At 41.0% G+C, this 15255-nt stretch overlaps 2 long non-coding RNA genes across 2 annotated transcripts in view; one reads left to right on the top strand and one right to left on the bottom strand.

Moving 5' to 3' along the window:
- Window positions 1-15255, top strand: part of LOC138915251 (uncharacterized) — a 151880-nt gene that overhangs the window by 79970 nt on the left and 56655 nt on the right. The gene's annotated exons all lie outside the window — the stretch shown is intronic.
- On the bottom strand, window positions 2713-3663 carry LOC138915252 (uncharacterized). Its single transcript, XR_011420937.1, has 2 exons — window positions 3429-3663; window positions 2713-2854 (listed from the first exon to the last, which is right to left on the bottom strand). It is a non-coding gene; the product is annotated as an uncharacterized lncRNA (long non-coding RNA).

Raw genomic sequence — 15255 nt, 5'->3', positions numbered from 1 at the left:
GGTGCTGGTATAATGATTAACATACAAATTCACTTGAAAGCAGAGCTGAACTCAGAGTTCTTTTTGTCGTTATGTGTTCTCTCAAATAATAGACTCTGAAATCTCAACTATCTCTTGAGGGGATGGTTGAAAATCTGACATTAAAAAGCAAGTCCTCTCGCTCAGAAAGACTGAGAACCACTGCCCCAGGGTGCTTCTTTTTCTGCTCTACCACCTAGCTGGGGAGAATCACAGGTGCCTTTGAGACTGAGGAAATATAGCTATCCTCTCCACTCACGAAAAGCCTACGGGCACACACCCACACACGACTTTGTGTACAATTTCAGGTACTTCACAGATGTCCCTCCCCCACCCCCCAGCAGGCCATTTGCAGACTGGAATATGCAGTCCACAGACCTGGGGTTGAATCTGAGTTGTCACCTGCTTAAGTTGTCACTAGTCTGAGGTTCAGCGTCCTCCTCCGTCAATCTGGTAGGAGTGAGGATAAAATGAGATGGCCCCAAGGAAGAGCCTGATGCCCCTTACCTGCTCAGTATGCACCAGCCCAGCACCCGGACAGCTAGAGACAGGAAAACAATGAAATGACGAAGCAAAGGGCCACCATCCAGGGAGGGAAACTTCCATCCTCAAATGAGCTACCACTCCCGAGGAAGAGCCATTTGACTGCGCATTTTATAGGCTTTTCATTAGCTTCAATAATACACACTTTGTGGTGCCCTCGAGTGAGCATGGGGAGGACTACTTGAGCGACTTGTAAATGTTAATGGTTCCTCGTCCAGCTTCCCTCCCATTAATCGCTGGGCTGGTGGGGATTGACGAGCCAGTGTGCTCCCCACTCGCGTCTTCCTCTCAGAGCTGAAGCTGCTGCACTGTGCTTCCAGTCCTGCTTGGTCCTGTCCATTTTCCATGAGGAAGGGAGACTGCCTACCCTGCTGGACAGGCTACACCTTGATTTTGAGCTTAGTAGGGCACTTTGCATGGGAAAATGGGTAAAAGATCTCCATCCCGTGGGTTCTGAGGGCTTTTGTGCCTTGCTATTCAAACTGTGATCTGTGAACCAGACCATGGAGGCTTCTTAGAAATGCAGGATCTCAGGTCCCACTCCAGACTTAGAATCTGCATTTACCAGGATCCCTGGGGTGATGCATGTATGCATGAAAGCTTGGGAAGCATTGATAAGCATTGCTCTAATAATGGAACTCCTCCACATGCTTGCACAGGAGTGCGGAGAACTTCAAATCACCTATAGGGAAGATTTGACTGTAAAAATAATGCAGCAGGAATAATGAGTACCAACAAGTTTCTCGTTAATGCTTCACAATCCACAAAGGCCTTGGGTGGACGCCTTGCTGACTGCTAAGCGCTTTTATTGCAGCTGCATCCTCCTCTAAAATCCATCCCACCTCTATTTTCCTGGACAATGTCTGTTTTAAGAAGAGAACAGTTGTGAGTTTGAGCCCTGGCTCTGCCATTCACTGATTCCATAACCTTATGTAAGTTCCTTATCCCTTTAAGTCTCCGGATTCTCAGCCATAAAAGGGGAATGATGATAATTACCTTCTTTGCAGAATTATTACTCAGATGAAATGGGATAATGCATGTCTGACGCTTAGCTCCACACCCAGCTCTGGGGAATCCTCAATAAATGGCAGTTCCATGGTTTTGTTTCTCTTGTTGCTGCTTTTAGTGTAAATTCCCACTAGACCCAGCTCTGCAGGGGCAAAAGCTGAGGCTGTCTTCTGGCTGCCCAGCACATGGTAGGTTTGTCAAAAATTTGTGAAATGGATGCTTGATCTTCACAACAGCCAGCAAGGTGAGCCAGGCAATATTTTCCCCATGATATAACTTAATAATCACAAGAATCCTGGGAGGTAGGTTTTATCTCCCAGCTTGTAGACGATAGTCTGGAGGTTCTGGGTCAGTAGAAAATTCACCCAGGATCACACAACGTGTTACTGTCTAAGTCGCTTCTCCCCCTACCTCGTCCAACACCCTCTTTGTTTCATGTCACTGCTTCCTCTGGGTTCCTTTCATCTTAAGTTTGTAGCTTCTCTGGGCTCAGACACACTTTAACATGTGTCATGGATGGGAAAGAGGAGATTCTGATTGTTTTCTTTGTTCACTGACCACTGAGTAGCAGCTAATGAGAGGAAAGGATTTTCTTACCATCTACCCTAAGTCCAGCTTGCTGCCTGCAAGCCCACCTGTCCAGAATATTCCCAAATTCTAGTCTTTGTCCTACTGCTTGTACCATTTTGGGTCTGTCTGGATACCATCCATGCTATTTATTTTCTATTTTATCATATCAGCTCACTTTTTAAAATTTAAACAAATGTGTTTTATTTTTTTTAAACAGGATATGATTTTTTTGGGGGGGGGGATGATTGGCCCTAAGCCAACTTCTGTTGCCAATCTTCCTCTTTTTTTTTCTCCCCAAAGCCCCCGTACATAGTTGTATATCCTAGTTGTAGGTCACCCAATTCTTCTATGTGAGACGCCTCCTCAGCATGGCTGGATGAGCGGTGCATGGGTCCGTGCCCAGGATCTGAACTGGTGAACCCCCATCCACCAAAGCAGAGTGCGCGAACTTAACGACTTGGCCACGGGGCCGGCCCCCTAAACAACTGTGTTTTAAAATGAAACTATATCAATGCCATAAATGGAAATCTAGCATCACCATCCAATAATAGAAAATGACAATAAAAAGAAATGCAATGCAAACAACATGATGTTCTTTAATTCTAGGCACACAATGTTGCCTGCAGAAGGCTCTGTCCCTGAGGTCTTTCTCTTCCTCCAAAGTGAGATTAACACGTGATGGTTAGCACCAGGGTGTGCCTGATATCCAAGCTTTCTTTTTGACATAATCAGAAGGATTGAAAAACAAAGAGAAAAAAGCAATGAAAAGGAAACGCACTTATCACCACATCATTCAATGTTATTTAGTGCTCTTAAGGTATCAATAAAATCATCCCATAAGCCCCCAGAAGTTCCAGTCCCTGGAAAACAACAATCTAGCACATGTTATGCCATTAGATGCTATTTTTACAATTGCATCTATTGATATCCAATAGCCTCAAGGCAGGAATGTCTTGATTCCTCAACCAGTCTGTCTAGTGCACAGGGAACAGACCATGGACTCTGGAACAAACTACTTGGATTTGTATCCCATCTAGGGCAGTTACTGACCGTTGACCTCGGAGAAGTTACTTTACCTCTTTTGCCTCAACTTTCCCATCTTTCTAAGAGGATACTAATAGTAACTATTCCAAATAACAGTTGTGAGGATTAAATGCGTAATAAAACACTTAAGACAGCGCCGGGCACAGAGTAAGTGTCATATAGATAATTACTAGTTCTGCTGTTGCGGCTGCCTCTGCTGCTGTTTTGATGTGCTCAGGCCAGAATACGACAAGTGAAGTCCTTACCTACGATTCATATGTTAACTCTTCACCTGTTTGAGGGGTGCTATCCAGGTCTCTTCCCCTTCTGAGTCTCCAGACTAAACAATCTCTGAGGCTGGAGTCTCTTCCAAAGGGAAGAACAAAAGAGCTGGGAGGGAAGGGCTCCAAAGGATGGGGATATTTCTCTGGAGGGAGCTGGCAAGTGGTTGGCTCCTGCTGTGTACAACACACTTTCACATGATGTCTGTATACTCTCTCCCATAAATCTATAGTTGATGCTATTCTTCAAATATTTCCTGTTCCCTGCCTTGCTTGAACAAGGTAGGACTTCCCTTCCCATAAGAAATTAGGTATATCCACGTGAATATGACTTTCTGTGGCCAAGAAAATGTGAGTAGAAGTAATGAGTGTCACAGCGGGCAGAAACTTTCAGAGCTAATGGGTGATTCACCGCATTCTCTTTTTCCTGCTTCCATAACCATGGAAACATGGAGTTCCTGAGTAAGTATGCCACGAGCAAGAGCTCCCAGCCAACATACCGTGGAAAGTGTGGCAAAGAGAAAAATAAAGCTTTGTTGTTTTAAGCCAATGAAATTTTGTTTAACTTCAGCAGCAAAACCTACCCTGTCCTGGCTAACACATACCTGAATTCTTGCATCTAGCAAGACTTTGCTGTCCTTGGAGTCCAAACTAGAGCCTGGGCCCAAGTTGCATTGGAGGTGGGCATGAAGTACCTGTAACCACTCTCACTTTTTGCCTCTGTCTCCCTTCTTCTCCCCTCATTAGTATCTAGTGAAGAAAGTGAGGAAACTTGAGTTCAGAACCCTTCCTCAGCTGCCAACTTCTTGCAGAAAGTTGAAAACTATTTCCCCTCTGGGTTTATTTCTTGGCAAATCTCAGGGAAGGAAGGAACCCCTTAAAGTCATTGTCTTAGGCCCCTGTTTGCTGTCTGAATCTCCTTTACCTCATTTCCTTATCTAGCCTTTGCCTGAATAATTCCAGAGACAGGAAACTTACCAGCCATGTCATTAATGGACATAAATCTGGGCTATGATGGTGAGACTTCCTATGCTACTGCCCTGACTGCTCGACTTACCTGAGAGGTGAATGGTTTTGAAGATCCGTACTTTGTAGAATGGCCATATAATTTATCATCCTAACCAGGACGTTTTTAAGAATAAAAAGGGGTACAAGTAACAATTATACTAGAACAATAGGTTTAAACAAAACTATCTTGGGCAAACCAGGATGTATGGTCACTTGGCTTCTATGATTCCATGACCATCAACAAATGGTACAAATAAATTCTATGGGTAGGACTGGGTCCCATCTTCCGTAGCTACCCCTGACTTCTGGTCTATCTCCTCCCCCAAACTGTTGACAGCCAATCCTCTCTGTATGGCCTCTCATTCTCTAACCAACTCTCTCGTGAGAATTTTAGTCCCAAAGCCGTTGCAGAAGGAAAGCATGGACATATGGCTATAATTTCAAGCAAATTTCCCCCACAGGTGCTTCATATTCCTAACAACTATCTTGATCAGATGCATATTTAATGCCTTTTGCTGGAGACACAGATGCAAACTGCTCAACCCTTCCTGGAGCTTCAGAATGCTGCCAGGTCCCAGTACATTTGCTGTGAGAGCTACTGGAGGGCCTGGAGCTACATTCTGTCAGTGTCCCCACAAGACCCAGACTCTCAGGAAACTTACTCACAAGGTAATGGAAGGAGAGGCAGGGCTTATTAAGTTTCCTTCGGCAGACTGACTGCAATTCCGCCCTGGGCATAGGCTCATTTGCATACTTGATTTATAGCTTTAATTTGAATATTATAGTTACTTCACATAAACCATTACCTTGGTTCCTCTTTGAATTTTTCTTTTAACAATCTACTCCATTCTACAAGGAACCCAATAAGGCCAAGAGCCTCTAATATGAGAAGATTTATATTCTCCTTTCCACTGGGACAGAGGAATATGGAAGGTGGAGAAGGGAAATGAACAAACTGCTAAGTTTCAGAAATGCTTGATTCCCACCCCAGGGCAGTCTGACAATTACACACAACTCAAGCATGTTCAGCTTCAAGAATCTTTGATAACTGTCTTTTGCTTTTATAATATTGGGCACTTTCTGTCTCTCTCTTTTTATTTTTTTGAGGAATATTAGCCCTGAGTTAACTACTGTCAATGCTCCTCTTTTTGCTGAGGAAGACTGGCCCTGAGCTAACATCCATGCCCATCTTCCTCTGGGTACTTTCTCTTAAAGTTGCCTCTTCTCTTCTTTCCTTTGGTTTTTCCAAAATGTAGTTAAAATTTACTGAGTGCATATTATACGCATAGTACTGAGCTACATAATCAGATTATAGTAGTGCAAAAGGCAAGTTTGTCCTGGCCTCAGGGAGATTATACTCTTGCCAGACAATACAAATACCAAGAAAGATATTATGCATTCTACGGATTACCTATATATTCCAAACATCTGCTTTTCCTACTCCTTCAGAGGTGAGCAGCCCCTGCATATACTGTGTGTGTGTATTATATAGTAACCAAAGTCAGGTTTTGCTCTTACATTTCTCCTGTGTTGAGCTCTTGGAAATTTTTTTTTACATTAATATTCTGCTTGGTTTTTCTCAGGCCTGCTGTGGGCTCCTGCTCAGTTGATAGTTCTTCTTTGGAACTTTGGGCAAAGTTCCAACCATAGGAGGCCGTGCCCTCTCAGTGTAGATCTGGAACCAAAATATCCTTTTGCTTTGTTGCTGGGTCTTTTCAATCTTCCTGTTTATGTTGGTGTTGATTTTCTACTGAAGATTTTAGATAAAAAGATAAGATCTGATGGCTATTTGGATGGCTTGTAGCAATCAATACTTTCACCAAGAATGGTGGGGAAAGTTGGACAACATTTTAAAATGTGTTCTGTTTGACAGCACTGGGGAGATCCAAGGTTACCTGAACTTTAGGGGCCACAGTGCAAGAATGTGAGTCTGATGTAGTTATTCCCTTGAAGCATTTGCCAATTTTTCAAGCTGGAGGGAGAGAGAGAGCTTAAGGAACAGAGCAGAATGTAGCTGAAGAGCTAAGCAGTACTTTCAGTAGTCAGCACTACAGGAGAGAGAAGAAACTGAAGTTCAAGACGCTCTAAGGATGAAGGATCCTGGAAAATACCCAAAGCCTTCAGGTATGCCCCTTCAAGATCTACAACATCAAAGTAACCTTGGATCAAAGCTAGACCAAGCCTTACAAAGTCTAAGACTGAGCCTCACAAAAGTGAATCCCTCATGGGATTGAGCGATTATGACCCTACTCTAGCTACCTGCCAAGAGGATAGGGTGAAATATTCTCAGTTAGTGAACTGGAAGGGATTTTAAAAGAAAGCATCCATTCAGAATGCAGAAAGAATAAAGTATAAAACATAAAAAAGGAATAAGAGACATATAGGGTATGGCATATAGTCTAATATTCATGCAATTCAATGCACAAAATGGCAGGAAGGAGAAAATGAGGACAGAAGCAACATTTAAAAAGATAATGACAGAGAATTTATCAAAGTTGATGAAAGACATAAAGCCAGAGGTTCAAGAATCTCTACTAAACTTCAATAGGGTAAAATTAAATGAAAGCACATAGAGGCACAGGACAGTGAAAAACTACTGAAACCCAAAGGAAACAGAGAATATAAAAAGACGTCAGGAAAAAAAATCACCTTTTAGGACCAACAATGACAATGACAGCTGATGCCTCTACTGAAACAATGGAAGCCAGGAAAAACAGAATGACATTTTCAAAGGGCTAAGGGAAAATAACTGCCAACCTAGAATTCAACATCCAGTAAAAAGATCCTTATAAAGTAAATGAGGAATTATGACATTTACTTTAATAAACAAAAACAGCAAGAAATTGTTTCCAACATACTTTAAAAAAGTACTAGAAGAAATATATAAGTAGATCTAGATAAATACTGACAGTACAGCACAGTAATAATGATGTAATGTGGAGATTTTATTTATATATATTATATGTAATATATTTATATATTATATATCATCATTACCTATAAAATGATAAAAATAGTAACTTATAATGTAACAAGTCAAGGATGATTAGAATCTCTAGACTAGAGTAATTGAGAAAAGAATTCACAACTAAGAAGCTAATAAAGTAGGGAAATGGAATTATGAAAAAATATTTGATTAATCCTAAGGAATGTAATAAAGGAAAGAAAATGAAACAAAACTGGTAGAAAAGATAACTATAAATCCCAATATGTCAGTAATTATATAATTATAATGATATAACATTATGACAATATATCATTATTTTTTAATATATGTATATATTAAATATAAATGACCAAAATAGACTCATTAGAAAAACAAACAATGTCGGACTACTAAAAACAAAAGAAAACCTAAATATATGCTGCTTACTAGAGATACATCTTAAATATAAGGACATGGAATAATTAAAAGTAAAAAGATGACAACTATATAGATAAAAATATATAACATATATATAACTTTATATATAATTAGTATAACTCTACTTACATCAGACAAAATAGGTTTAAGCAAGAAGGCATCCAATATACACAAATAACTGTTAAACTTGAGGACCTCTTCCCCTTCATATAAGGGCACCAGTTCTATCAGATCAGATCTTAGAACCTCATTTAAGCATAATCACCTCTTTAAAGGCCCTATCTCCAATACAGTCACATGGGGGTTACAGCTTCAACATACGAATTTGAGGGGGACACTATTTAGTCCATAGCATCCGCATATTCTGTGATTAGCAATTCCACTGCTGAGAGTTACCCAATAGAAATGTGTTTCCAAAAGACATGCTTAAATATGTTCATAGCAGTAGTTTTTATATTAGGCACAAACTGGAAACAACCAGATAGTGCATGAATACTAGTGTGGTTAAATTATTTGAGGTTCTTTGCTACAGTGCTATTTTATACAGCAATTAGAACGAGTGAACTACTGCTCTACACAACAACATAGATGAATCACACAAATATAATGTTCAACAAAGGAAGCCAGACCCAAAACAAAACATAATGTGTAACTCCATTTATATAATGCTTAAAAACAGAAAAATTAATCTATGGTGCTAGAAGTCAGGATAACTATTACCTTTGTTTCAGAACTTTAAAGATAGCATTCCACTGAATTTTGATTTCCATAGTTTTCATTATATAGTCAGCTATAAAATTTATTAATACTCCTTTGGAGGTAATATATTTCTTCTCTTTCTACTTTTAAGATTTTCCCCTTGTCTTTCATTTTTAGCAATTTGACTTTGGTGTTCCTCACATGTCTACTATACTCTGTTCTGTTTTTAAAAAAATAATCCCCCTCCATTCCTCAGTTTGTCCTTTCTTCCGGTTAAGTAATCTATCCTCTCTGGGTCTGGTATTCTGCTAAATCTATCCATTAAGTTTCCAATTTTATGTCCATTTGATTCTTTTGTTTTTAAAACAGATCCCAGTTCTCTGATGAAATTCTCTACCTCTTTCGTATTTTTTCTTTATAATTTTGAATACATTAATCATAGTTATTTTGAAGCATTTGTTAACTCTAATACAGTAGATCCTCATTATTTGTAGATTCCTTGTTTGTGAATTTGCTTACTTGCTAAAATTTATTTGTAACCCCAAAATCAATATTCACACCACTTTCTTGGTCATTTGTGGATAAGTGCAAAGTGGTGAACAATTTGATTCACTTGGTGCATACATTCCCAGCTAACGCTGAAAAAGGCAATGCTCTGCCTTCTTGTTTCAGCTGTCATATTGTAAACAAGTGTTCTTTTTGTGGTCTATTGTTGTCACCTTTTTTACATTTTTGTGCTTTATTTGGCAGTTTAGCTGTTTTAAATGGCCACCAAGCATAATGCTAAAGTGCTGTCTAGTATTCCTAAGTGCCAGACAGCTATGTACATTGTGCAGAAAATACATGTGCTATACAAACTTTTTTTAGGCATGAGTTACAGTGCTGTTTGTCATGAGTTCAATGCTAATGAATCAACATTACGGTACACCCATAAAAAGAGAGAGGGAGTTTGGTAATCTGTATGTAAGTCCACTCCAGAAAGTGCTAAAGTAACATCTATAGTGCATAAAGAATCTATGAAAAATCTGCTAAAATTGTGGATTCATGAAGTGATGGAAAAAAAAAAGCCTAGTGGACAGCAATATTGTGACACTGAATACTAAAGAAATTTGCCATCATATTACTCAGAGTCACAAAAATATTAAACACATCTCAACTACTGCTGGTGGCTCACACATTTCAAAAGATGATATGGCACAAGAAATGTTAAACTTGCAGGCAAAACAGGCAGGCAAAACTGTTCTGCAAAACAGGAGATGTGGAACAATTTAAAAATCCCTGGTAAGTGTTATACAGGAAAAGAGTTAGGTGAAAGAGCAGGTTTTCAATGCTGATGAGGCTAGCTTGTTTTACAAGGATGATGTCAAAAAAACCTACATAATGCGAATAGAATTTTGACTCACAAAAAGGTTGTGACCAGAGGATGCGGGAGCCTAACTCCATATTTCTACTTACAGATATAGTTCAGCATTCATTAATTCAGTGTTTATGGAAACTTTATAGAATGTTATTACTGCAAAATACAAGAATTGACTGTTTCTGAATCATCTGTGGATCTGCTTTTATCATTTGCTTTTCCCCCTTGTTTTTTAGTTATATGGTTCTGTTTCTACATGTATATTAAATTTTAATTAGATATCTTTAAAATACTGTAGAGTTCTAGATGATGTTATCTTCCACAAGTAAATTCACCCTTTCCTCTGATAGGCAAATAGTTGGGTGGGATAATCTCCTGATGTAGTCATGTGCTGCATAGTTCAAGCTGGGTTGACATTTTCTTAAGACTCAGTCTCAATCTGATTTCTTCCTGCTGTGGCCATCAGAAATTTCAATCGAGAGCCTGACTTCCTTTTTTGATTCAACACTAAGTAACTGTAAAAAATTTTGCTCTACTCTATGGAGATTTGTGGCTTAGCATCTTGATTCCCCTCTCTTTAAAGCTTCAGAATTTGGAAAATATACTGAGGAGGAGACTGGTAGTATGTTTGATGCTCCTTGAGTCTTCAATTTTGTCACTTTAGCCTAACATAACTGTCAGAACTCAGCTCTCCTGGTTAATCTGTCCCAAAGCAGTGGCCCCTTGCCAGAAGCCAAGCCTGGATTTGCAGACTTTAGATGTTCCCAGATCAGCAAGTGCCCTGGGGAAAACAGTTTCAGATAATCAGTGTGACTTCACCAGGGACGCCATAACAAAGCACCACAGGCTGGGCGGCTTAAACAACAGAAATTTAGTTTCTCACAGTTATGGAGGCTGGAAGTCTGAGATCAAGGTGTTGGCAGTATTGGTTTCTTCTGAAACCTCCCTCCTTGGCTTGTAGATGGCTGCTTTCTCCCCGTGTCTTCACATCGTCTTCCCCCTGGGCGTGTCTGTGTCCTAATTTCCTCTCCTTATAAGGACACTAATCATATTGGATTAGAGCACACTCTAATGACCTCATTTTAACTTAATTGCCTCTTTAAAGACCCTAGATCCAAATACAGTCACATTTTGTGGGAGTTAAGACTCAACATATGAATTTGGAGGGGACACAATTCAGCCCGTAACAAGGGCTTCCTATTCCTGTCTGTAGTCCTCAGGGCTCTTCCTCGTAATAACTTCTATCTCCTAGGCACTGACAGGCTGTGGGAAATTCCACTGTGCTTTTCTGAGTTTGAGTTCAACCTTTTCTACTCTTGCTCCATGCAGCTTCAAAATTCGGCAAATGTCTTGAGAGAAAAACGTCGTGTATTTAAAGTCCCTCCATTTTCCATTTGTGTCTCCCTCCCTGATAACCAAATTATCAGCTTCTGGCCCATACCAAAAATTGGCAAATGTCCCCAAGGGCAGCTGCAAATCCTAGCTCACCTCTGCAATGTTCTCCCCCTTGGATTTTATTCCCTCTAGTCCTTGTTGTTTCTGCAGCTCTCTGATGCCTTTAAATGTATGACTTTTGCAGCCAACCTATCAAGTTTTTACTATTCGCTGTGAAATGTTGGCTTACACGTCTCCATCCTATGAGGAAGCCAGGTCAGTGGTTACCTGTAAGGAAGGGATGCGTTGTGACTGGTAGGTGGTACGGAGAGAGTCTCTGACTTCACCTGGGAGCTGGAGTTACAGAGGTGTATTCATGTTAATAAAATTCATTGAGTTGTATACTTAGGTATACATGTCCTGGCTTGTATATTATGTTTCCGAAGAAATGTATATTTTTTTTAAAAAAGGAAAGACAACACAGGAAAAGACAGTGTAAAGCTATGTGCTGAATACAACTTTTCCAAAACTCAATGGAAAAGTAGCTTTCAAGGCAACCCATTTATAAAGGAGCTCCAGTTCTTCCCTCAGCTTCTCTGTCCTTGGATTCATATTCTTCCTCTGTCTTTCCCTGGGAGGAGCTCCACCCCTCTTACTGTGAGGACATCAGCAGCCCAATTCCCTCTCTCTTATTCTCATCGGATAAATTTCAAAGTCTGAGACCTTGTGTCAGGACTGGTTTCCCAGAAATTTGGCGGGACAAATGTGGATACCTATTGACATTCTAGTACGAGGAAGGGAACTTGGGGCTCCAGATCTCACAGGCATGGATGGGGGCAGATTACATCTTCCTGCATGGTTTTCCTAACAGGATTATTTGCAGATATACCTGTTTAATTAACTTGGTACTTGTTGATCCATGCACATATCTGTGTCTCTGAGGACATTATTAGTTCTCAAGGATAGTACATTCTCAAGTCATGAAAGGAAGAAAGTAGCTTCTCCCCTGTAAGCTGCAGTGCCCTTCCTTTTCCACAGAGTTAGTAAACCCAATTATTATTCTTTTCTCTTTCCAGATTAAAACTTTTGGGGCCTGCTGGAATAAGAGAGAGAACATATGCCCCTTCATGAAAGCTCTTGCAGTTACACAAAGAGAAACTGTGAAATGTCTAATCTAGAAAGAGGTTTTCTCCCCCTCAGTCTCCATTTGGGGAAAGGGATGAGGTTTAGTTACAGTTGTGGTAAGTGCAGCACAGGAAAAAGATGAAGTTCCATGGAGTGCATCACTGGAGGACCATCAAGTTGGGTCCATTTGCAGCTTCTGTCTCTGCCCCCATGGCCACTCTGTTCCTGGGCCCATCACCCCAGTTCCAGGGTGGCTGAAGTGGAAGGCTGGCTAATGTCAATGGCAGAGTCACTTTGTCTACTTGGTTGTTCAGTGCCTCTTCCATGGTGTATGCTTTCTTGTTGGCTTTAATGTGAGACACAGATTTCTTTGGGGCCACACTGTTATTTCTATTTGCATATGTCTACTGTGGATATCGTTATCATCAGTCGGTCAGATTTTTTCCTTCCATGCTTCTGAGCAGTCAACCAAGGAATACATCCTCACCTTGAGCCACTTATCTTTCCACACAAAGTAGACGAGCAGGTACTTTGCTCACAGTTCTACCCAACAAGAAGATTCTTACTCTCCACGGTCTTTCAGGGCCACTTCTCTAATGCAGCCATTGCTCATTATTGGCAGACACACCCATCCCCAGCCAACTCATCTGTAAGGCAAGCTTGGGTTTTTTCCCCTCCTCTTTTAGCAGGCTGTATAGGTCCTTCTCTGCGGCCATGTGTGCAGCCAGGAGGGACCACTTATCCAACTGTGGTGGGTAACATGGGGCTTTTGACAAATAAGCCTGCACTGCTTATTTGTGCCTCTGGTCTATTTTATGGATGGATTGCTGCCGTATCTGTCTGATTCTATGACTTGCAGAATCTTGTTTGGAGTTGGCAGCTGTGGACACATGGTCACTTTCTGCTCCATAGTCAAGGCTTCCATCTCTAAAAGGACCCAGTAACATGAAAGAAGTTTTTCCTAATGTATATGAGTCTCCCTGCAGATGTCATGGCCTTATTCCCAAACACAGAGACCTATATTGTGGTTCTTCCATTGGTGCTTTCAATAAACTCCACACAGCATCTTTTTCTCCCCACTGACACATCTGATCCCACAAGGTCTGTGGGGTCATAAGGTTCAATTTACAGGAATGTTTATACTGCAGCCTATAAGTACTACAGAGCTCTTTCCTGTTCTGACTTCACTCAAAGCTTGCATCTTTCCATGTCATTAAGGATTCAGCAGGAGCAATACACATAGGTATAGAATGTGTTGCCTCCAGAACTCAAAGAGATCTACTAGGTACTGTGATTCTTTGTGGTATGCAAGGGGATGCAAGATGCAGTCTTTTGTCTTCTACTTTGGGAGGATATCCTAGTATACCCCTGACCATGAGACCCCTAGAAACCTTTCTGAAATAAAAGATTCCTTAAATTCATGTGGTTTATCTCCAACTGTCCTTAGCAATGTATCTTACCAGGTCCTCTAGCATAGGTGCCACTTTCTGCTCATACTGCTCAATCACATGATGACATCAATGTCACATTCTGTAGCATATCCACAAGGTCCAGATCTTTTTGGTCTGTATTATTATAGAGAAAAAGGGAGTTAATATAGGCTTAGGACAAAACTGTAAGTGAATATTATTGTCTAGTCTTCCTCTGCAGGAGATAAGAACCTCTTCTAGGCTCCCGAATAGGTCCTCTGGCTCTCACACTCAGCCTTTTGCTGTCTGTTGACCACCTTTAGTTTCTCTTTATCCCTCTGTTGGGCATCAGTACAACTTGTTGGTATCCAGCCAACTCTTCTGTCCTTCTAGGCATTGGTTTCTCCAAATCTTTGAAGTGCCTAAATTATCACATTGGCAAGGACATTCCCCTCCAACAAGATGTTTTCTCAGGTTGCCTCAGTGAATCTTCAGTTATTGGGCCGCCACCTTGTGCCAGGACTATTCGTGTTTCATGTGCCATTCAGGATGAAGTCCTGAGTACCAGCTGGGTAGTGAATGTGCCCATCCCCAAGGTTTCTCAGACCACTTCCAGTACCACATGGGTTAGTTCAGGTCCTCTGAGAAGCAGGTACTAAGATGGGATTAGATGTGCAGGAGATTCATTGGAAGAACCAACTGTGAAGGGTCAAGAGGGAAGGAGCAGCAGAGGGCAAGGAAGGCCTTCAGCCCATGATACAGGGCTGACCTCTAAGAAAGGAGAGGCAGAAATGGAGGATTAAGACCAAAGAGTTTAGACAGCACAGTTCTGAGGAAGTTTTGGTCAGATCAGTGAGAAGTCCCTGAGCAAGGCTGCCCATGAGGAGAGTCCTTGCCTGAGACCATTGAGCTAGTAATTTTGGAGTTGAGATTCAAACCTAGGGTCTTAAAGTCCATGCTGTTTTTGTTCCACCACAGCTGCTGAAAGTTCTCATCCACTAGTTAGAACTGGCAGTCCCCTGACATTTCGGGCTTCTCCCTGTGATTTCCCCAAGGACTGGATTCAAGGTTGTATCTTTTCTAAGGTTCACTGGTGTTTATCACATCCTGGATCCTGTGGGTTACCAGGCTCTCAGCCATTTATTCAGGTCTTCTGGTCTCCTGCAGTCAGGAGACTAGAAAATTTGGACAAAGAAGGTTAAGAAACATGAAAGGATGGCTAAACTCCAGGTTAATAGATAAGAACTTGGTTGACTCTGAGGAAGGGAATTAATATGGAACTGAGTTTTGTACCCTCTATCCTGACACACATGTTTGCATGCGTGTGTGGGCACACAAAAACACACACACACACTTTCCTGCATGCATCTCCACTTATTCTTCACCCAATGAACTTAGGCTCTGGCAGCAATCTGAGTGAGGGTAGGTGGTGTATAGGATGGAAATGATGTCTTTGAAATCACAAAATGCTTACAG

The sequence above is a fragment of the Equus caballus genome, chromosome 1, assembly GCF_041296265.1.
Source record: "Equus caballus isolate H_3958 breed thoroughbred chromosome 1, TB-T2T, whole genome shotgun sequence".
Taxonomy (NCBI): domain Eukaryota; kingdom Metazoa; phylum Chordata; class Mammalia; order Perissodactyla; family Equidae; genus Equus; species Equus caballus.
The sequence above is the reverse complement of the archived record's forward strand: the minus strand, read 5'-3'. Positions and strand labels throughout refer to the sequence as shown.